Genomic DNA, 24,877 nt, shown 5'->3' on the forward strand with positions numbered 1-24,877 from the left:
ATGTAGTCAGCTGTTAGATCCTTTGTCTGCAATATCTCTAATTATAACAAAAACTCTTTAATACAGATACTACTTAACACTCATCTCAGTACTATTTTATGTGAATATTTCCTGTGTAATAAGTTCATGACATAATGTTAGGTGGGATATTCCTGTTTTTAGCATTTCTTGTTTGAAATAAAATACAAGTACTCTTTTGAGACTTTTCACTTATCAAATAATAACACATATCAAGTAGTAAGAATAATGAAACAATTCATAATTTCATGTCAGCCGATATCACTGCCCTTTACTTTGCTTACATGTCAGTCCTTGGGAGACACTTGCTTCTATATTTTGGCTGCACATTTGCATATCTTCTAGGAGTTCGATGTGGTATTTCAATACTCTCCCAACCCATGCTGGGCCTATCTTTTGAGAGAGAAAAAGTAGTGCTTACTTTTTGTGGCTGACCAGGAATTTCCCTTCATGCTCCTGTTTGAGTCAACCGCAGTCTTTCCTTTTCTGTATTGATGCCTCACTTCACCTCTTTTCCCTTAGCTCAGACTCCTGTGCCCTAGTTTCTGCCTTCTTGGAAACCATTGGCCATACCCTAGTAGATGGTCCCTTAGGTTGCTCTCCATTTTAAGCACAAACCCCCTCTGAATGTTTAGACGCAAAACAATGAGTAGGGAGTGGCAAAATAAATTTGTTTCTTAGAAAATATTTCCTTTTATGGGGTGCATGGATGGCTCAGTGGGTTAAAGCCTCTGCCTTCAGCTCAGGTCATGATCGCAGAGTCCTGGGATCGAGCCCCACATCAGGCTCTCTGCTCAGCGGAGAGCCTGCTTCCCCTTCTCTCTCTGCCTGCCTCTCTGTCTACTTGTGATCTCTGTCTGTCAAATAAATAAATGAAATCTTAAAAAATAAAACCAAACACCTAACTTAAAAAAAAAGAAAATATTTCCTTTTATTGGCAGTTGTTCTTTTATTTTTTTTTCTTCCAGACACTAAGATTAAATGACCTTTCCTGCTTCATCAGTAGCAGTATCATTTTAAATATCTTCCTTGCAACTTTTGTTCCTTCCCAAATCTAGACTCTGTTGATTTTGGTAAGTCTCATTAGAAAACCCACATTATCTTTTCATTAGTAATTTTTCTGTGGTATTATGTTGTTCTCTTTATTTTACAGCTAAGGCAGCTTGTTCAGAAAGTTTCTTGTCTGAAAAAAATTGAGTGATAAATTATCTAACTCGTGGGACTTTTGAAAAGATTAAAGAACTCAATAAATCTTAGTTATTTATGTTCATTATTAAGGTCATAGGTGAGCCAGATGGTAAATGGCAGTGTTGGTATTTGAGTGGTTTCATTTCTACCATAATTTTCTTTCGATAAAAACTAAATTATTTTTAAATGTAATTTCTGTTGATACAAAACTTTCAGGGAGATAGGATAAGATGGACTGTGGAGCAACCATCTTCCATGTATTTTAACACATTAATCACGAAACATTAAAAATAAAATAAGGAAACAAAAAAATGTGTTGGAACAAAATCAGTACAGAATAACATTTCAACTGTTTAACCCTACGATAGACTGCTATTGATAAAAAATTTTATGTGAGGGGCGCCTGGGTGGCTCAGTGGGTTAAGCCGCTGCCTTCGGCTCGGGTCATGATCTCAGGTTTTTCATTTGTTGCCTTTCTTTTGCTATTGTAGTCAGATTCAGTGACTACAGTGAACTCATGTTTGTAGTTAGACCTGATGTTACTACTTATCAGCTATAATCTTAGACAAGTTTCTCTCTCTCATTAAGCTTACTATTTCAGCTATAAAATGGTGATCATTAAAACAGATCAGTATTTACTGAGCACTTGGCAAGTGTGTACTACTTTAAATGAACTAGCTCACTCAGATAATTCTCGTGATAACATGTCAGGGCAGAGATGTCAACCTTAGATGCACAACCCTAGGTGCATAATGAGATTCTTATTAAATAAGGAAAACAAGAATTTCTGGACGGGGTGAGGAAACTGACAGCATGAGATGTTTCAAAAATTTCTGAGGTGAATCCAAAGTGCATCTCAAGTTGAAAAACATCAAAAATAGAACTAAGTACTGTTAATATCACATTTTTAGAGCCAGCCTATGTTCCTTGGCTTGGGTCCCTCTTCCATCTTCAGTCCACAACAGTTGCTCAGATCTTTCCCACATTGTATTACTTTGACATGGACTCTTTTTCTGCCCTTACTTCCACTTTTAGGAATTCCTCAGCTAAACCATTATAATTCCCTGGTTGTAGGGTCAGTTGTTTAGCAAGCTTAATTCTTTTTATTTTTTTTTTCAAATTTTTATTTAATAATTCTAGTTCGTTAACATGGAGTGTAACAATTGGCTTCAGGAGTAGAATTTATTTTTTATTTTTATTTTTTAAAAGATTTAACTTATTTACTTGGCAGACACAGATCACAAGTAGGCAGAGAGGCAGGCAGAGAGAGAGGAAGGGAAGCAGGCTCCCTGCCCAGCAGAGAGCTGGAATGCGGGCTCTATCCCGCACCCTAGGATCATGTCCTGAGCTGAAGGCAGAGGCTTTAACCCACTGAGCCACCCAGGCGCCCCACAGGAGTAGAATTTAATGATTCATCACTTACATAAAACACTAAGTGCTCACCACAACAAATGCCCTCCTTAATATCCATCACGCATTTAGCTCCTCCCCTTCCCACCCCCACTCCATCAACCTTCAGTTTGTTCTCTGTAGTTAAGAGTCTCTTATTTGCTTCCTCCCTCATTTTTCTTCTCCCTCCCCTGTGTTCATCTGTCTTGTTTCTTAAATTCCACCTATGAGTGAAATTATATCATATTTGTCTTCTCTGACTTATTTCGCTTAGCATAATACACTCTAGTTCCATCCATGTTGTTGCAAATGCCAAGATTTCATTTGAACGGACCTATAACCAGCAAAGAAAGTGAATCAGTAATCAAAAATCTCCCGAAGAACAAAAGCACAGGGCCAGATGGCTTCCTGGGGGAATTCTACCAGACATTTAAAGAAGTTAATACCTATTCTTCTCAAAGTGTTTTAAAAAATAGAAATGGAAGGAAGATTTCCATTCTACAAGGGCAGCATTACCTTGATTCCAAAACCAGACAAAAACCCCACTAGAAAGGAGAATTACTGGCCAATATCCCTGATGAACATTGTTCCAAAAAATAACAAGATACTAGCAAATTGAATCCAACAGTACACTAAAAGAATTATTCACCATGATCAAGTGGGATTTATTCCTGGGCTGCAGGGGTCGGTCTGTGTTCACAAATCAATGAATGTGATATACCACATTTAATAAGAGAAAGGATAAGAGCCATATGAGCCTGACAATAGATGCAGAAAAAGCACTTGACAAAATACAACATCCATGCTTGATAAAAGCCTTCAACAAACTAGGGATAGATGGAACATACCTCAATATTCTAAAGGCCATATACAAAGATCCACAGCTAAAATCTTCCTTAATGGGGAAAACCTGAGAGCTTTTCCTCTATGGTTAGGAACAAAACAAGGACGTTTATTCTCACCAGTGGTATTTAACATAATACTAGAAGTCCTAGTCTTGGCAATCAGACAACAAAAAGAAATAAAAGACATCCAAATTGTCAAGGAAGAAGTCAAACTTTCACTATTAGCAGATGACATGATACTCTACGTGGAAAACCCAAAACAGTCCACCAAAAAATTGCTAGAACAGATAAAGGAATACAACAAAGTCCAGTCACTGGATATAAAATCAATGTATAGAAATCTGTTGCATTTCTATACACCAATACTGAAGAAGCAGAAAAAGAAATCAAGGAATGGATCCCATTTACAATTACACCAAAAACAATAAGGCACCTAGGAATAAACCTAACCAAAGAGGTTAAAGATCCGTACTCGGAAAACTATAGAACACTTACAAAAGAATTGAAAGTGACACAAAGAAATGAAAAAACATTCCATGCTCTTGGATTGGAATAAAAAATATTGTTGAAATGTCTATAGTACTCAAAACACTCTACACATTTAATGCAATCTCTGTCAAAATACCACCAGCATTTTTCACAGAGCTATAACAAACAATCCTAAAATGTATATGAAACCACAAAAGATACCAAATAGTCAAAGCAATTTTGAGAAAGAAAAACAAAGCATCACAATTCTGGACTTCAAGCTATTATTACAAAGCTGTAATTGCCAAGACAGTCTGGTACTGGGATAAAAACAGACACATAGATCAATGGAACAGAATGGAAAACTCAGAAATGGACCCACAACTCTATGGTCAACTAATCTTTGACAAAACAGGAAAGAATGTCCAATGGAAAAAAGACAGTCTCTTCAACAAATGGTGTTGGGAAAACCAGACAGCAACATGCAAAAGAACGAAACCAGATCACTTCCTTAGACCATACACAAAAATACATTTAAAATGGATGAAAGACATAAATTTGAGACAGGAAACCATTAAAATCCTAGACGACAACATAGACAGCAACCTCTTTGATGTTGTTGGCCATAGCAACTTCTTATTAGACATGTCATCACAGGCAAGGGAAACAAAAGCAAAAATGAACTATTGGAATTTCATCAAGATAAAAAGCTGTGCTGTGAAGGAAACAATCATCAAAACTAAAAGGCAGCCTATGGAATGGGAGAAGATGTTTGCAAACAACCTTGATTCTTCTTAATGTTGCAACATAATAGATTTATAGATTCTTGGGGTTAGGATGCAGATATTTTGGGGGGAGATGTTTTTCTGCCTTCCGTCTTTGATGGTTCTTCCTCTTCTCCAGGCATCTTAACGTTACTGTGTTGTCTTCTCTCTTCTTTCATTCTTTTGGCACTCTTATCTTTAAAAACCTGAAATGTCATCTATTCAACAGACTTCCAAATGTGTATCTCTAGCCCCAATCTTTTTTCTATCTTCAAGACTAGAATATCTATGTACTTACATCTCTATTATATTAGATATTAGTAGATATTTCTAACTCAGTGTATTCCAGATGAAAATCTCGATGTGTACCCTCAGCATGCTTTCCCTAAATCTGCTTCATCTCAAAGCATTCACCATGTCACATGATAGCAATTCCATCTTTCTTGTGAACTCAAGTCAAATATCTTAGAGTCATCCCTAACTCTTGGCTTTCTCTCACACACCTTATCCCCAGCCCATAAGGAAATTATGTTTCCTAGGTCTTCAAAATGAAGGAAGGGCCTACAGAATGTCTCAAATTTCCAGAAAAACAAGCACCTCTTGATTTTTAAGTCAAACTTTAGGGAATGCATGTATCTCTCAAGAGAGGCCCACATTTTTCAGATGAATTTTACATAAGAAAAAAATTCTATCCTTATCCTGAAAACCCAGTTCAATAAAATCTTAAACATTTCTTAAATGTTTAACACTTTAATAAAATACATTAACAAATATTTTAACAGAACATTTTTAATTAACAGTTTAGCAAAATGATGTGTGAGGAAAATCTTGAATACATTCCAAATCCAATTTATAGGATGTCAGAATCATGTGGAGACATTTAAAAAAGAGTTTCAGTGAAAGAAATGACCCCTCAGGTTTTTCTAGTGCTAACCAGTGAAATTACTGACAAAACACATTTTTGTCAACATCTGTAGTATTTAGTAATTACAGAACAATCTGCACCCTGACATAATAATTACTTTATATAGGTTTTATAAAATTATATTTTATTTACTGTGTTTTGGTAATACATTAGGTTTTAATAATTTAAATTAATGAGAAAGAACATTTTGAGTAGAAAGTCTGACTTTCCGGAGTAGGTCACTTATATTAAGAAAGCATTAGTCGTATATCCAGAATCTGACCATTTTTCAACACCTCCACTACTTCTGCCCTGGTATGAACCTCCATTATTTGTCATTAGGATGACTGCAGTTACTTTCCCAACGGGTCCCACTGGCTTTACCCCCACTTACCCCTTCATGCCCTGATACCTGTCTTTCCTCATGTTCCTCCTCTGCTCAAAACCCTGCAGTGGCCCTTCATGGTAGTTAAAGCCAAAGTCCCTATAATAGTCTACAAGGACCCACATTATTTACCGTTCTATCCCATCCTTACTACCTGGACCTTTCCACACTTTTCCCCTATCATGCTCCTTAACTCACTTACTATGTTTAATGTTTATTGTTTGTCTCCATTAGCTAAGATATAAACTCCATGAGGGCAGAGGCTTTTTGTGCATTGAGGAATATCAGGTTCCTTGGATAGTGTCTGACACACAGCTATGGTCAATAAACAATTGTTAAATTAGTGATTGAATTTATAAATGAATTCTTTCCATTTGATGGAGTATCAGCTGCTTGCTACTCTTCCCCACATCCTGGATCTTTGTGTTTATCCTTTCTGCTTTACTACTATACCATTATCCCTTCTTTCCTTTTTCTTCTCCTGTATGCCAGATTTGGCTTTATCTTTCTTTCTTTTTGTCTTCCTTTTTCTGCGATGATTATTCTGAATACATGAAGACTGAGCTTTGAGGTAAGTCTCTGGAATTAAACATGATTACAGATTTACTTTTTCCATGTATGTGCTTAAATTTAGAGTATAATAGAATATAAAATAGACAAAGAAATTACCTTGAGATACAAGAGATAAAAAAAATATCTTTTTAGAGGCTAAATGAATTTCTGTATATTTATGTTTTCAGTCAATATTTGTTGAATGAATCAGTGAATAGTGAAAGTGTCCTCATTAAGAAACCAGTTGCTTGGTAATATATATTTTAAGAATCGTGAATTATTTTAAGAATTGTGTTTGCGACAATAATATCAAGACAAATTACATTCCAAAATGTATGTCTGTTTAGAAGGATTTCACTGTAGGTGGATTATTTGATCTATCTTCTTCAGAATGTAATGATGCTAAGTGGAAGGACAAAATGAAAGCCTTGTTGAGTATTTCAGGTTTGAGACGATTTATGAGAGTCCTTGGAGAAATCTGTTTTATTTTACTTACTCTACAGATATTTATGGAACACATACGATGTGGTATACACAATATTAATAGTTGGGGTGCAGGGAAAGTGAAGGGCTTAGTTTGAAAGAACCCAAGAGTGGAGAGCAGACACACCTGTAAACAATAGTAACAAAGGTGATAAGGGAAGTATGCACATGAGTTATGTAGTTTTAGAGAGGGAATACCAAATCTGTTTGAGTGATTTTGTTACAATTCCATAGAGGAAGTGTTGTTAGCTTTAAGACCTGAAAGATAAGTAGGAGTTGCAATGTGAAGAGGGAAACTCACATTCAGAAGACAGGCGAGCAGTTCAAAATGCTCCTGCCTTAGAACGAGAGAGTTAAATTGCACAGGTGGGTGGAGGCCATGAATTCTTGAAAATATTTAAATATCAAAGCTGTGATTAAATAGCTTTAAAATGATTTTCCTTATGTAGCTAGAGACTCTAATAAGTTAAGAGCAGCAATATATGCTATAAAAGAAGAGATAGTCAAATGACATAGTTAAACAGTTATACTACCTCTGTACTTCTATTTATTTTTTATATTTTTTATTGAAGTATGGTTGACATATATTCAATATGCCATATATCAATATGACAATATTATATTAGTATAATATGTATATTAGTATAATATGACAACATTATATTAGTTTCAAGTGTACAGCATAGTGATTTGACATTTATATGCATTACAAAATGATCACCACAATAAGTCTGGTTACCATCTGTCACGATATTATTACAATATTACGGACTATATTCTCTATGTTGTACTTTACATACTTGTGACTTGACTTATTATATAACCAGAATTCTGTACCTAATGATCCTCTTTACGCTTTTGCCCATCTGTGGCAAGGGAACAGTACTAGCAAAGGTAGATGGAGAGTGTTAGAAATGATAACCTCCAGTCAGCTAATAGAAGACTGCTTCTTTTTATTTCTCAAGAAAGTACCTCCAGATCCCTTCCCCACCAGCACACACACTAAAATTAGTCAATAAATCTCCTTTATGTATGACCCAGGCACTTTACAAACTGCTGCCTCTGTGCTGGTTCTATGAGTGAGTGGGTTTGTGCACAAATCTTTAGAAGCAGGGGCTTGGTTTCCTAGAAGTCCTCCAGCTCTCGCAGAGTTAAGCATCTCTGGTTTCAAAAAGCCAGGCATTACGAGGGCTCATCTTTCCAGTGTAGATTTCCCTGGTCTGGGGTGCTTGATGAGGGGTTTAAACCCCTCACTCCTCAGGAAGCACCTCCGCACTTGTATTCCTTCCACAAACGGCTTCCCACTCCAGGGTTGTGGTTCCTGGCCAGAGTGTGTCTTTGTTTCTCTTACCCATCTCAGTGTGGCTTTTTCATCATGTCTTTAGTCGTAGAAGAGCTGTTCTGCTAGTCTTCAGGCTGTTCTTAGAGTTCTATGAATAGCTGTAATTTTAGTATGTCTGTGAGGAGGTGCACTGGGGATCTTCCTACTTTGCCATCTTGATCTATTTACTTATTCAACGTTCTATTTTACATAGAAAAAATATGTGTACTATCAAAATATAAGTTGTATGAATTGAAGTAAAAATACAAGTATAGATACTATACATATTAGTTGTATAATGAAGTATAGGTAATATGGATTATTTAGGAAGTACCTTTAAAAGCACTGTGTGTTTTTTAAAAATTATCTTCCTACAATATTCTTTGATTAATGCATGCATCCTTTCATTAATTCTATTAACATTTTGGGGCGCCTGGGTGGCTCAGTGGGTTAAAGCCTCTGCCTTCAGCTCAGGTCATGATCCCAGGGTCCTGGGATTGAGCCCCGCATCCGGCTCTCTGCTCAGCAGGGAGCCTGCTTCCTCCTCTCTCTCTGCCTGCATCTCTGCCTACTTGCGATCTGTCAAATAAAAAAATAAAATCTTAAAAAAAAAAAAATTCTATTAACATTTTTTCTTTGCTGCATGCCAGGCATTATATCTGAACAGATGAATTACTCCATAGTAATAACACTGATTTTAAATATTATACTCAAACTTCCATATCCAATGAATCTGTATGCATACTAAATACTGCTGCCTTTTCCAAAATTATTTTGTAATTTTTTTTGGAGGGGGAATTGCCACAGAAAGAGGTTTTAAGCTGTGCAACCAAATTAGTTTTCATTACTTTAGATTTATTCCTGACCCAGACTCTAATGTTTGTCCTGATCATCAAATTTATTCCTAATGCTTGCCTCCAGATGATTCTGAGATGTTTTCAAAATTAAATCAGGGACAAAATTAAATCTCAAGGGACAGATATGTTTTACCATTATGGATATTTAAGTACATGTGCTATAGGCACAGATAGTTACCTAAATATTTTGAGTAATAATATTTCTGTTAGAATAAATAAGTAGCCTCTTTAAGTGAGTACTTCAAAAGTAAAAAAGTCATATAAATGACCAAGTATTTGTGTGCTTATTAAAATTAATCAATTGCATTTCTTTGGAACCAGACTCAGTATGTAACCAGGAAGAATTTCAATTCAGTAATATTTCTTTCAAACATTTTGCCTGAATTGAAAATAAATGTAACAGTTGTGAAATTACTTCACTATAAAAAGCTAAGTCCTGACATGTTAAAAATTGTTCTTGATTTTTATAAAATATAATACTTAGTAATTAATAAAATGTTAAATTTAGAAGTGTAACAGACCATTCATTTTAGATTTTGAAATCCTTACATCTTATAATCAGCATATTATTGAGTGACATTCAGCCACATTATTTGGCCTCTCTGGGACCATGACAGTAGCTTCCTGATGTTAGTGAAAATTAATTTATTAATTAAATTGTGCCTGGTAAGTCCGTTATTATTATGTCAATTTCTTTACATTTCTGCAACGATAGAATGAAGTTTGATATAATATAAAAAATCAAACCACTTTAAATTCTATCACAATGTTAATTTAATTTTACAGGAAAGATCATTTCTGTTGATAAAAGCAAAAGCACAGTCTTCTTATGACAGGTTGACTTTTAATCATTACCATTATGTTTTTTTGTTAAATAAATATTAAATTCCAGAATTCACCGACTTCTGTTCTTATTCAAAGGAATACCCATCTTTGAAATTCTCCTCTCAAGGCAAGCATATCAAAGGGATCTTGGAGAAGCCACAGATGTGTCTAATCAAATGGAGAGTATAAATAATAAAGTCAACAGGAAATTTTATCACAGGAATGTAAAGAAAATATCCTGTGTGTCACTGATATTTGCCGAAGTGTGACACATAATTGGAATATACAATTGGAAGACCTGTCTTAGTTTTAAAAATAATTTTAATAGAATAAAGGGAGGTAGCAATGCATGTTAGCTGAGTATCCTACTTTATTAAAAAAAAAAACATTGAAAGTGGAAGTTGGGGTAAAATTAAATAGAAGATGTGAATGAAACCACAAAAAGAGCTATCACAAAGTTGAGATATTAAATAACGGTGTGGCAGTGAACTTTCAGCTATCCGAAAGAATGAGAAATACCATCTTGCTTAGAACTTTCCTATTTGGGGGCGCCTGGGTGGCTCATTTGGTTGAGCATCTGTCGTCAGCTCAGGTCATGATCTTAGGGTCGTGGGATAGAGACCCACATCAGGCTTCCTGCTCAGTGGGGAGTCTGCTTCTCCCTCTCCCACTGCCTGCTGCTCCCCACTGCTTATGCTCTCTCTCTGCCTCTCTGTCAAATAAATAAATAAATCTTTTTTAAAAAATTCCTATTTGCCCTGCTGAATATTTCATTGATGAGGTGAACAAAGCATTTAGGAGAATTGCTTCACTGGATCTAATTTCCATTATCAGGAAAGAACTGATTTATAATAGACAAAACATATAGAAAGTGATATTGTGATTTCAGAGCCCATAATAACCAAGGAGTGGTATGCTGGACACATCAGTCATGAGCCCTAAATCATCGATTCCCACACAGGGCTGTTCTTCTAATCACTTGGAAAATAAGGTAGGATATAGGTCTTTAGGTACCTCTTCAGATGGACTGAAATCAGAATGTTTGCAAATGGAGAAAAGAAATCTGTATTTCTAGGGTTCTTACAGATAATCCTGCTGGGGAATCAGGTTTCCTTGATAATTTTTAGAGAAACTGGTAGGAGTTTTTCTCCCAGATTGAAATGGTTTACCTTTAATCACTGGTACTCTGGCTCCACCAGGCTTTCTGGGAGTTGTCCTGTTCCTTTGGATGCAGAAAGGGTTGCACTGAGAAGGGAATTAAGGATTAACCTGTTGGATATCTAAAATAGAGAACTCATAACAAAAGAGATAGCTTCCCAATATCCTGCAGATCTTCGTTTTTAGGTTGTTGGTTTGTTTTGTTTTTAATGAGAGTGACAGACAGTGGAGAAGAAAATTAATCTCCCCTTACCTAACTTTCAGGAAATCAGACAAGTGTAGCCTAGCACAGGAAGGCTATCTGTTATATTTCAGTGCCATTCTCTCAGGCTTTTACCTAGAGGAAATCTCTCCCACGTCTGGCAATTGGCTGACTGTCAGTCATAGTTTTCTGCATTGGGAATTTTCGAAATTTTCTGCCTTTTATGTGTTTATTAGTGGAAGTTGGAAGAAGATGCATCAGGGACTGCCAGCCTGATCCTATTTTAAGCCTAACTTCTGCCTCATTGATTCTATGTGACAGACACAATTGTTTTGCTTCCATTGTCTCTGTCTTGAAATGCCCTATGAACCAACAAGAAATAAAAAGGAACAGAACTGTGAATATTCTGTTTGTTTATGTAAATTTTAGTCCCTGTTAAAAATATGAAATAAGATCTTTTGACTGCACTTTAGAAGTCTTAGCTAAATGAGGTCAACAATTATAGTCCCTTGAAAATCACGATCTAATAAGCTTAGATTTTGTATCGTTGACTTAAAATTTACAGACTCTCTCTCTTACATTACTTTATTTGAAAGCATTGATATTCACTCTTATTCCCTCACTAAAATGAAGATATAGTGATACCTGGGTCCGGAGAAGTTAAATAACTTGCCCAAGTCCAGGCAGTGAACAGTTTTCCAGATGAGTGATGAGTTAGATAATTATTTTAAATTCATTCATTGAAAAATTGGGTTCTATGTTCATCAGAACTGTAGAACTCCAAATATTGTTCAACAATAATAATTCCTGAAGCATAATACATTAAAAAATAAACAAATTTTAAAGAAATAGCTATCAGATAGGCAGGATACTAACAAGAAAAGATGCCAGAAAACATAGTGCAACAGGAAAATAACAACCTAGGTTTCCAAATTAGCCAAGCTAACATTTAAAAATAAAAGCAAAATAAATGTATTTTCAGGCAAACAGAAACTTAAATGTTTTCTGTAGAATTTTCCCTGAAGAATTACAAAAGGATATTCTATATCCTCAGTACTAATCCAGAGAGAAGAAGCTGCATTAATAAAGCAACAGTGAACCAAAATATTGGCAGATGATGAGCCAAAAATATAGTAAAAAATAATAGTCCCAGAAACAGAATAATGAGAAAAACATGTCTTACACTTTGCATATGTATATTTGAAACAAGGTAGAAGTAGAGTAATAAATAATAGTAAGGAAGTTCTGAAATGAGGGAGGTTGAAGAGAAGCTAAAATATACTATTTTCCTTACTTTACTGAGAGGGAAGATAGACGTATCTTTATACTTTCTTAATTTGAATTAAATATTGCTGTTAAGAAATTTAATTGACTTTTCTAGTAATGTCACGTAATTCAGAACTACCTTATCATTGACTTCAACTGAAAAAGCTGGAAAAATGTTAAAACAACACTGAATGTAAAACCTCCTTGCAGGCATGAGAAAATTAGCAGTATTAAAGAATTACTGGATGAAGAAGACAGAAATCCACAGTGTTCATTCATGTATTTCTTCCGTGAAAGCATTTGCTGATTTCACATAAAGGCAAGCCAAAAAGATGAGAAACCGAGCTGCTCATTTAGCAACTTATTGGGCTATCAGGACAAAATCCAGACCCATATTTTCTTCTTTAGACCCTGAAGAGCTATACTCTCAACAGAGCAGAAGGAAAGAAAAGCAGATCCTGACAGAACTTCAACTACCTGTGGAAATGTAGCTAAATTTGTGTTGAGACACCTGTTAAGAGAAAGAAGAGCCGAACAGTAAAGCCTCCATCTTGAGAATACAGGAACTCTACTTAGAGAAATATATTCTAGAGTGCTGTTTTTCATTTTCTTAAGTGTACAGCCCACCATAAGCATTCCATTTTACAGGGGGATCCGGTAACACGTACATGTAAATGTTAAATTGACATGTGCTTCATGATACACAACTTACACTTAAGTATGTGTTATATTCTTTTATCCATTATTTTACTTTCTTCTACCTTTTAAATGATGATAATGAACAACTAAATTAATTTTAGAACCTACTACTGACTCACAACTCAAAGTTCTAAAAACATTACAACAGAGAATCTCTCAACTGGGGATTAGAAAAGAGGCATCAATAGAGAAGATGTTTTTATTAGAAACATGTTATATTTCATCAACATAGAAATTAACTATATATTTTATGTGTTCAGTTCATTGTGTATGTTATACCTACAAAAGAGTAAAATACAGAATAAAAATGAAAACCAACTATATAGTAAAATAGATTTTCCAAACTTGTAAGGCAGTATATTTGAAAATTTCAATGAAATAGATGAATTCTAGAAATATATATTCAAAACTGAAGCAATAATTAGAAGAATATTCAAATGAACCAAACCTGAGATTTAAATTAAAATATTAACAATAACTTTAGTACTTGTCCCATCTAGATACTATTCACATAAGGTTTTATCTACATATCTATCTTACACCTTTCTATTTCTCCCAAAAAAAAGATTATGAGAGACAGAGAGGGAGAGAGCTAGGAAACACTTTTTATGAATGTGTAATATTACTGATACCAAAGCAGGCAGGAAATTAATATTATAATGCAGTTATAATACAAAAAATTGCTGGCTAATTGCCAGTGAGCAAATTGGTAATCCAACTAACTATGTATTCAAACACATACACAAATACACATAGGTATTTCACGAGCAGTTGATTTTATCCTAGAGATAATATGAGTGCTCAAAATAAGAAATTACCAATGTAGTGCACTGTATTAATGGACTAAATGAGAAAATTAAACCTCAGCATGGCTTTCCTGAGGGCAGAGTATACTTCCCTGTATCATCGACTTTGATTGAGTTCAACAGAGACATCAATGCCTTGCATATGAAAGGGCAGGAAGTAAATGTGTTTTAAACTAGTGAGAATTCAGAACTATTTATTCTACAGCATTGTTGCAGAACAATGTAATACAATGAGCAAATTGTGGGGTATACAGAAGTTTGATTACATTATTAGAAAAATTAATGATTTAGATTTTTAAACTGCAAAGAGGATAGTTCTTTTTTTTTTTTTTAATTAACATATAATGTATTATTTGCCCAAGGGATACAGGTCTGTGAATCGCCAGGCTTACATACATCACAGCACTCACCATAGCACATATCCTCCCCAATGTCCATAACCCAACCACCCTCTCCATCCCTCCTCCCCCCGGCAACCCTCAGTTTGTTTTGTGAGATTGAGTCTTTTATGGTTGGTCTCCCTCCCGATCCCATCTTGTTTCATTTTTTTTCCTTCCCTATCCCCTAAAACCCCCACTTTGCCTCTCAAATTCCTCATAACAGGGAGATCATATGATAATTGTCTTTCTCTGATTGACTTATTTCGCTCAGCATAATACCCTCTAGTTTCATCCACGTCATTGCAAGTGGCAAGATTTCATTTCTTTTGATGGCTGCATAGTATTCCATTGTGTATATATACACCCCACATCTTCTTTATCCATTCATCTGTTGATGGACATCTAGGTTCTTTCCATAGTTTGGCTATTGTGGACATTGCTGCTATAAACATTTGGGCACATGTGCCTCTTTGGATCACTACATTTGTATCTTTAAGGTAAATACCCAGTAGTGCGATTCCTGGGTCATAGAGTAGCTCTATTTTCAACTTTTTCTAAAAAAAAGATTTGTATTTATTTATTTGACAGACAGAGATCACAATTAGGCAGAAGGCCAGGCAGGGAGAGAGGAAGGGAAGTAGGCCCCTGCTGAGCTGAGAGCCTGGTGCTGGCTTGATCCCAGGACACTGGGATCATGCTGAGCCAAAGGTAGAGGCTTCAACCCACTGAACCACACAGGCGCCCCTATTTTCAACTTTTTGAGGAACTTCCATGCTGTTTTCGAGAGTGCCTGCACCAACTTACATTCCCACCAACAGTGTAGGAGGGTTCCCCTATCTCCCCATCCTCGCCAGCATCTGTCGTTTCCTGACTTGTTAATTTTAGCCATTCTGACCAGTGTGAGGTGATATCTCATTGTGGTTTTGATTTGTATTTCACTGATGCGAAGTGATGTGGAGCACTTTTCATGTGTCTGTTGGCCATCGGGATGTCTTCTTTGCAGAAATGTCTGTTCATGTCTGCAAAGAGGATAGTTCCTAGAATAGACCCTTGTGTTAAAAGTAAGAAACTGTACTTATAGTAAAATATATATCAAATATATATTTCTGGCGTACTTATACAATTAATCACCCATTTTACTGATGCCTGTCAGGAACATTTTTATGGAAATAGAGGTAGGAATGGTAAAATGAAGTATAATAAGAGAGGTTTTTGCACAGAATAATGGAGATAATGTGTCATGAATCTTACCTGAGGTCTAAATGAAACATAAATCTTAACAAATATATTAAAATATTAACCATAATTAATTCTGGGTCTTGGGAATTTAGATTTTTGTAATATTATTTTTTATAATTTAGTGTGTTTTTCAAAGTCTTTAATAAAATCAACCTTTCCTTTTTGCATTCTCGAATTACATAGGCATTTAGACTTTCTTCTCTTTATCTCATACCTCCATACATTCATTGCTTATGTTATATAATAGTTCATTATGCTATTTTCTTACTCTTAATATTTTGTAACTGTCTAAAATCACTTAACAACAGAGAGTCTGGCAGTATCATTTTCCAAGAAAATGTTCTTAAATTGCATTAAATATATTGTCCTAATATTTCTCTTATATATATCAAATTTGCAGTAAGTTTTTAGAGTCAAAGTTAAAAATTATTTTCTTATGAATATAAGCTTAGCAGGTGTTATTTAAAAATGTATATTCTTTCTCCTCTGCCATACCATCATTTGTCTATTCATGGCAATATGGATATACCTAACAGTCACCTAATCCAGGTAGCATCGACTCTTTCTTACAACCCTCAACATAGTGAAAACTCTTTGAGATGCCTTGTTCACTGTGTACATTCAGTGCTTGCTACACAGAGCACTGAATACATACATGTTGAATAAATTAGTTACCATAGTTAATAATAACAAAAATAACTGGGGCACCTGGGTGGCTCAGTGGGTTAAGCCTCTGCCTTCGGCTCAGGTCATGATCTCAGGGTCCTGGGATCAAGCCCCGCATCGGGCTCTCTGCTCAGCAGGGAGCCTGCTTCCCCCTCTCTCTCTCTGTCTGCCTCTCTGCCTACTTGTGATCTCTCTCTCTCTCTCAAATAAATAAATAAAATCTTTAAAAAAAAAAGATACATTAAAAAAAATAACCAAGACTAATTCAGTAGTTTTCAGTGTAGGAAGTTATCAGTGATGTTGATCCTAACAATACAATTGTAAGGCGGTTTTTATTGCGATGTTGCAGGGGAAATGATTACATACCAAGAAGCCTAAGTAACTTGCTTGAGGTCATTAGGTTAGTACTTCAAAGATCCGTCATAGGATTTTATGTCTTCTGATACCAAGAGATCCATAGATAATTTAATATATTTTCAGTTTTACTACAGAAACCCTCAGAGTAATAAGTAATGCAGTATTAAAGAAAATATCACAAAACCATTTCCAGCCTTATCCTCTGTCCTTTGGTTATCCCTAAAGATCAGATTCTGCCCTTTTTTAGACTGTTGGTGGAGGTGAACAACAAAGGGTTTAAAATTGATTAGTAATGTGATTGTAGAAAGTTCTGTATCCTTCATGACTTGTTAGACCTGAAGGGCTAATTTCAGCTTTGGGGGAAAAAATAAATAAAAATTAAATAAATAAATAAATAAAATTTTTAATATCTATATATGTGTGTGTAATAAAACCTAAATTATTTAGAGAGAAATTATATTCAAAGAAGAGAGAGATTAGAAAAATAATTGAATTTTTAAAAATTGTTTTTTTAAGTCTTTAAATATAATGCAAATGCAGTTAATTTTTTTTTCTTTGCTGTGAATGTTGGAATCATACCTTAAAAGTAACGCTTTTCTTGTTTTATGTAGAAGAAATAGTAAGATCGTGGTGCATACATATTAGTTATTAATATTCTTAATTGCATTTGCTATTTAAGCAATTGATCATACCTGAAATATTTAAATATAATACTTTTAATGTTACTCATACCAAATATTATAAATATTACAATATGATAAATAAACTGATTAAGAATCTATTTAAAGCAACCCCTATCTTAAAGATATGGAGGCCTCAGTAACTGGTTTAATTTGTAGGTTTTTAATCTGAGTGCTTTATATCCCCAGAATCCATGGATAGAATTTAGGTGATCTACTAACTGGATGCATAAAACGTCATCTTTATTTTCACTGTTCTCTAATTAAAATTGAGCTTTTCTCCAATCAGGAATTTTGACAAAACCCCTTAGTAGTATTAGCAGTATTACTCAAATAGTTTGATACCTCATTATAGTTGTTACACACAATCTTGAAACATTACTTCTTTAAAATTATGGTAGTTATAAGACCCACCACAAGATAGAAATATTTAATACATTAATCATAAAGTACATACATTATTTTACTATATACACTTAAGCTATTTTATTTATTTTATTTTTTTTAAAATATTTTATTCATTTATTTGACAGGCAAAGATCACAAGTAGGCAGAGAGGTAGGCAGAGAGAGAGGGGGAAGCAGGCTCCTGCTGAGCAGAGAACCCGATGCGGGGCTTGATCCCAGGACCCTGAGATCATGATGTGAGCCGAAGGCAGAGATTTTAACCCACTGAGCCACCCAGGTGCCCCACACTTAAGCTATTTTAAATAGCATTTCAATATAACTATTTTTTATAATTTTGTATATTTTATTTATTCATTTAAATGATTATTCTGATTTATGGAAGGTCCTTAAACTTTATCAGACTGTCAAAAAACTGAAACACTTTTTGGGGGGTTTATATATAACTTAGAAATATTAATATTTGATAGTTTAGAAATAAATTTATAAAAGAAATTTTATATATTAAAGTAAAATTACATATTTGATACATGTTCATTATATTTTTTCTTAATATCATTATGGCCAACAGTATGATGTGCATCCATGCTCAGATGGTGACTTTTAGGAAGTTTCAAAATATGGTAGATAAGTTGACCAGTGTCTGCTGTTAGGGAAATTAGCTTGAGGTTTGTTTGTTTGCTTTTTTGTTTTTTAAACAGTCAGTCACTGAGTTTGATGTAATATTAGAAATCCCTGGTTTGTGAGGCTCTGTGGATGAAGGCTGGCATGTTTCATTTGTAAAACCCCAAAAGAAAGGTTGTTCTAAAACTTTGCAGGGACTAGAAATAGTTGAACAGAGACTAGAGATAGTTATTGTGGAAGTTGACAGGACAATTTAATGAGTTGAGTCCTAGAGTTACATCCCAAAGTCATTAGAAGAATTTCGAAGATCTGGGGTGCCTGGGTGGCTGAGTGGGTTAGAGCCTCTGCCTTCGGCTCAGGTGATGACCTCAGGGTCCTGGGATAGAGCCCTGCAGCATGTCAGCATCAGGCTCTCTGCTCAGCAGGGAGCCTGTTTCCTGCTCCTTTCTCTCTGCCTGCCTCTCTGCCTCCTTGTGATCTCTGTCAAATAAATAAATAAAATCTTAAAAAAAAAAGAATTTCTAAGATCTCTGTGAAATGTCATTTTTTTCCCATTTTATTTATTTTTTCAGCATAACAGTATTCATTGTTTTTGCACAACACCCAGTGCTCCATGCAAAACGTGCCCTCCCTATTACCCACCACCTGTTCCCCCAACCTCCCACCCCTGACCCTTCAAAACCCTCAGGTTGTTTTTCAGAGTCCATAGTCTCTTATGGTTCGCCTCCCCTCCCCAATGTCCATAGCCCCCTCCCCCTCTCCCAATCCCACCTCCCCCCAGCAACCCCCAGTTTGTTTTGTGAGATTAAGAGTCATTTATGGTTTGTCTCCCTCCCAATCCCATCTTGTTTCATTTATTCTTCTCCTATCCCCCTAACCCCCCATGTTGCTTCTCCCATGTCCTCATATCAGGGAGATCATATGATAGTTGTCTTTCTCCGATTGACTTATTTCAATAAGCATGATACGCTCTAGTTCCATCCACGTCGTTGCAAATGGCAAGATTTCATTTCTTTTGATGGCTGCATAGTATTCCATTGTGTATATATACCACCTCTTCTTTATCCATTCATCTGTTGATGGACATCTAGGTTCTTTCCATAGTTTGGCTATTGTAGACATTGCTGCTATAAACATTCGGGTACACGTGCCCCTTCGGATCACTACGTCTGTATCTTTAGGGTAAATACCCAGTAGTGCAATTGCTGGGTCATAGGGTAGTTCTATTTTCAACATTTTGAGGAACCTCCATGCTGTTTTCCAGAGTGGTTGCACCAGCTTGCATTCCCACCAACAGTGGAGGAGGGTTCCCCTTTCTCTGCATCCTCGCCAGCATCTGTCATTTCCTGACTTGTTAATTTTAGCCATTCTGACTGGTGTGAGGTGATATCTCATTGTGGTTTTGATTTGTATTTCCCTGATGCCGAGTGACGTGGAGCACTTTTTCATGTGTCTGTTAGCCATCTGGATGTCTTCTTTGCAGAAGTGTCTGTTCATGTCCTCTGCCCATTTCTTGATTGGATTGTTTGTTCTTTGGGTGTTGAGTTTGCTAAGTTCCTTATAGATTTTGGATACTAGCCCTTTATCTGATATGTCGTTTGCAAATATCTTCTCCCATTCTGTCAGTTGTCTTTTGGTTTTGTTAACTGTTTCCTTTGCTGTGCAAAAGCTTTTGATCTTGATGAAATCCCAATAGTTCATTTTTGCCCTTGCTTCCCTTGCCTTTGCCGTTGTTCCTAGGAAGATGTTGCTACGGCTGAGGTCGAAGAGGTGGCTGCCTGCATTCTCCTCAAGGATTTTGATGGATTCCTTTCTCACATTGAGGTCCTTCATCCATTTGGAGTCTATTTTCGTGTGTGGTGTAAGGAAGTGGTCCAATTTCATTTTTCTGCATGTGGCTGTCCAATTTTCCCAGCACCATTTATTGAAGAGGCTGTCTTTTTTCCATTGGACATTCTTTCCTGCTTTGTCGAAGACTAGTTGACCATAGAGTTGAGGTTCGATTTCTGGGCTCTCTATTCTGTTCCACTGATCTATGTGTCTGGTTTTTTTTTGTTTTTTTTTTTTAATTTATTTGACAGAGAGAAACCACAACTAGGCAGAGAGGCAGGCAGAGAGAGAGGAGGAAGCAGGCTCCCCGCGAAGCAGAGAGCCCGATGCGGGGCTCGATCCCAGGACCCTGAGATCATGACCTGAGCCGAAGGCAGAGGCTTTAACCCACTGAGCCACCCAGGCGCCCCTATGTGTTTGTTTTTGTGCCAGTACCATGTTGTCTTGATGATGACAGCTTTGTAATAGAGCTTGAAGTCCGGAATTGTGATGCCACCAACTTTGGCTTTCTTTTTCAATATTCCTTTGGCTATTCGAGGTCTTTTCTGGTTCCATATTAATTTTAGGATTATTTGTTCCATTTCTTTGAAAAAAATGGATTGTATTTTGATAGGGATTGCATTAAATGTGTAGATTGCTTTAGGTAGCATGGACATTTTCACAATATTTATTCTTCCAATCCAGGAGCATGGAACATTTTTTCCATTTCTTTGTGTCTTCCTCAATTTCTTTCATGAGTACTTTATAATTTTCTGTGTATAGATTCTTAGCCTCTTTGGTTAGGTTTATTCCTAGGTATCTTATAGTTTTGTGTGCAATTGTAAATGGGATTGACTCCTTAATTTCTCTTTCTTCTGTCTTGTTGTTGGTGTACAGAAATGCAACTGATTTCTGTGCATTGATTTTATATCCTGACACTTTACTGAATGCCTGTACAAGTTCTAGCAGTTTTGGAGTGGAGTCTTTTGGGTTTTCCACATATAGTATCATATCATCTGCGAAGAGTGATAGTTTGACTTCTTCTTTGCCAATTTGGATGCCTTTAATTTCTTTTTGTTGTCTGATTGCTGAGGCTAGGACTTCTAGTACTATGTTGAATAGCAGTGGTGATAATGGACATCCCTGCCGTGTTCCTGTCCTTAGCCGAAAAGCTTTCAGTTTTTCTCCATTGAGAATGATATTTGCGGTGGGTTTTTCATAGATGGCTTTGATAATATTGAGGTATGTGCCCTCTATCCCTACACTTTGAAGAGTTTTGATCAGGAAGGGATGCTGTACTTTGTCAAATGCTTTTTCAGCATCTATTGAGAGTATCATATGGTTCTTGTTCTTTCTTTTATTAATGTGTTGTATCACATTGATTGATTTGCGGATGTTGAACCAACCCTGCAGCCCTGGAATAAATCCCACTTGATCGTGGTGAATAATCCTTTTAATGTACTGTTGAATCCTATTGGCTAGTATTTTGGCGAGAATTTTTGCGTCTGTGTTCATCAAGGATATTGGTCTGTAGTTCTCTTTTTTGGTGGGATCCTTGTCTGGTTTTGGGATCAAGGTGATGCTGGCCTCATAAAATGAGTTTGGAAGTTTTCCTTCCGTTTCTATTTTTTGGAACAGTTTCAGGAGAATAGGAATGAGTTCTTCTTTAAATGTTTGGTAGAATTCCCCTGGGAAGCTGTCTGGCCCTGGGCTTTTGTTTGTTTGGAGATTTTTGATGACTATTTCAATCTCCTTACTGGTTATGGGCCTATTCAGGTTTTCTATTTCTTCCTGGTTCAGTTGTGGTAGTTTATATGTCTCTAGGAATGCATCCATTTCTTCCAGATTGTCAAATTTGTTGGCGTAGGGTTGCTCATAGTATGTTCTTATAATTGTCTGTATTTCTTTGGTGTTAGTTGTGATCTCTCCTCTTTCATTCATGATTTTATTTATTTGGGTCCTTTCTCTTTTCTTTTTGAGGAGTCTGGCCAGGGGTTTATCAATCTTACTGATTCTTTCAAAGAACCAGCTCCTAGTTTCATTGATTTTTTCTATTGTTTTTTTTGGTTTCTATTTCATTGATTTCTGCTCTGATCTTTATGATTTCTCTTCTCCTGCTGGGTTTAGGGTTTCTTTCTTGTTCTTTCTCCAGCTCCTTTACATGTAGGGTTAGGTTGTGTACTTGAGACCTTTCTTGTTTCTTGAGAAAGGCTTGTACCGCTATATATTTTCCTCTCAGGACTGCCTTTGCTGTGTCCCATAGATTTTGAACTGTTGTGTTTTCATTATCATTTGTTTCCATGAATTTTTTCAGTTCTTCTTTAATTTCCTGGTTGACCCATTCATTCTTTAGAAGGATGCTGTTTAGTCTCCATGTATTTGGGTTCTTTCCAGCTTTCCTCTTGTGGTTGAGTTCTAGCTTCAGAGCATTGTGGTCTGAAAATATGCAGGGAATGATCCCAATCTTTTGATACCGGTTGAGACCTGATTTGTGACCCAGGATGTGATCTATTCTGGAGAAGGTTCCATGTGCACTAGAGAAGAATGTGTATTCTGTTGCTTTGGGATGAAATGTTCTGAATATATCTGTGATGTCCATCTGGTCCAGTGTGTCATTTAAGGCCTTTATTTCCTTGTTGATCTTTTGCTTGGATGATCTGACCATTTCAGTGAGGGGAGTGTTAAAGTCCCCTACTATTATTGTATTATTATTGATGTGTTTCTTTGATTTTGTTATTAATTGGTTGATATAGTTGGCTGCTCCCACGTTAGGGGCATAGATATTTAAAATTGTTAGGTCTTCTTGTTGGACAGACCCTTTGAGTAGGATATAGTGTCCTTCCTCATCTCTTATTATAGTCTTTGGCTTAAAATCTAATTGATCTGATATAAGGATTGCCACCCCAGCTTTCTTCTGATGCCCATTAGCATTGTAAATTGTTTACCACCCCCTCACTTTAAATCTGGAGGTGTCTTCGCATCTAAAATGAGTTTCTTGTAGGCAACATACTGATGGGTTTTGTTTTTTTATCCATTCTCATACTCTGTGTCTTTTGATTGGGGCATTTCGCCCATTAACATTCAGGGTAACTATTGAGAGATATGAATTTAGTGCCATTATTAGTCTGTAAGGTGACTGTTACTGTATATTGTCTCTGTACCTTTCTGATCTACTACTTTTAGGCTCTCTCTTTGCTTAGAGGCCCCCTTTCAATATTTCCTGTAGAGCTGGTTTGGTGTTTGCAAATTCTTTCAGTTTTTGTTTGTCCTGGCAGCTTTTGATCTCTCCTTCTATTTTCAACGATAGCCTAGCTGGATAGAGTATTCTTGGCTGCATGTTTTTCTCGTTGAGTGCTCTGAATATATCATGCCAGCTCTTCCTGGCCTGCCAGGTCTCTGTGGATAAGTCTGCTGCCAATCTAATATTTTTACCATTGTATGTTACAGACTTCTTTTCTCGGGCTGCTTTCAGGATTTTCTCTTTGTCACTAAGACTTGTAAATTTTACTATTAGGTGACAGGGTGTGGACCTATTCTTGTTGACTTTGAGGGGGGTTCTCTGCATCTCCTGGATTTTGATGCTTGTTCCCTTTGCCATATTAGGGAAATTCTCTCCAATAATTCTCTCCAATAGACCTTCTGCTCCCCTCTCTGTTCTTCTTCTTCTGGAATCTCAATTATTCTAATGTTGTTTCGTCTTATGGTGTCACTTATCTCTCGAATTCTCCCCTCGTGGTCCAGTAGCTGTTTGTCCCTCTTTTGTTCGGCTTCTTTATTCTCTGTCATTTGGTCTTCTATATCACTAATTCTTTCTTCTGCCTCATTGATCCTAGCAGTGAGAGCCTCCATTTTTGATTGCACCTCATTAATCGCTTTTTTGATTTCAACTTGGTTAGATTTTAGTTCTTTAATTTCTCCAGAAAGGGCTTTAATATCTCCAGAGAGGGTTTCTCTAATATCTTCCATGCCTTTTTCAAGCCCGGCTAGAATGTTCAGAATCGTCATTCTGAACTCTTGATCTGACATATTACCAATGTCTGTGTTGATTAGGTCCCTAGCCTTCGGTATTGTCTCTTGTTCTTTTGTTTGTGGTGATTTTTTCCGCCTTGTCATTTTGTCCAGATAAGAGGATACGAAGGATCAAATAAAATACTAAAAGGGTGGCAAAGACCCCAGAAAAATGCGCTGTAACCAAATGAGAAGAGACCGCAAATTGTGGGGGGGAGAAAGGGGATAAAAAGAGGTTCAGAAAAAAAAAAAGAAAAAAATTTAAAAAATAAAACAAATAAAGAAAAAATATAAAAAAGAAAGAAAAAATATATATATTTAGATAAACTAGTCAAAAAACGTTAAAAAAGAAAAGGGTAAAAGTTTTAAAAAATTTAGCAGAAGAAGAAAAAAGAAAAAAAATTGAAAAAGAAAAAAGAAAAAAAAAATTGAAGTAGCCGCAAGACTAAAGAATCATGGGGAGAAAGCCATGAGTTCCGTGCTTTGCTTTCTCCTCCTCTGGAATTGCGCTGCTTTCTTAGGAGTTGAACCTACTTTCCTTGATAGATGAACTTCGTCCTGGCTGGATATTTTGTTGATC

Source organism: Meles meles, chromosome 7, assembly GCF_922984935.1.
Source record: "Meles meles chromosome 7, mMelMel3.1 paternal haplotype, whole genome shotgun sequence".
Taxonomy (NCBI): domain Eukaryota; kingdom Metazoa; phylum Chordata; class Mammalia; order Carnivora; family Mustelidae; genus Meles; species Meles meles.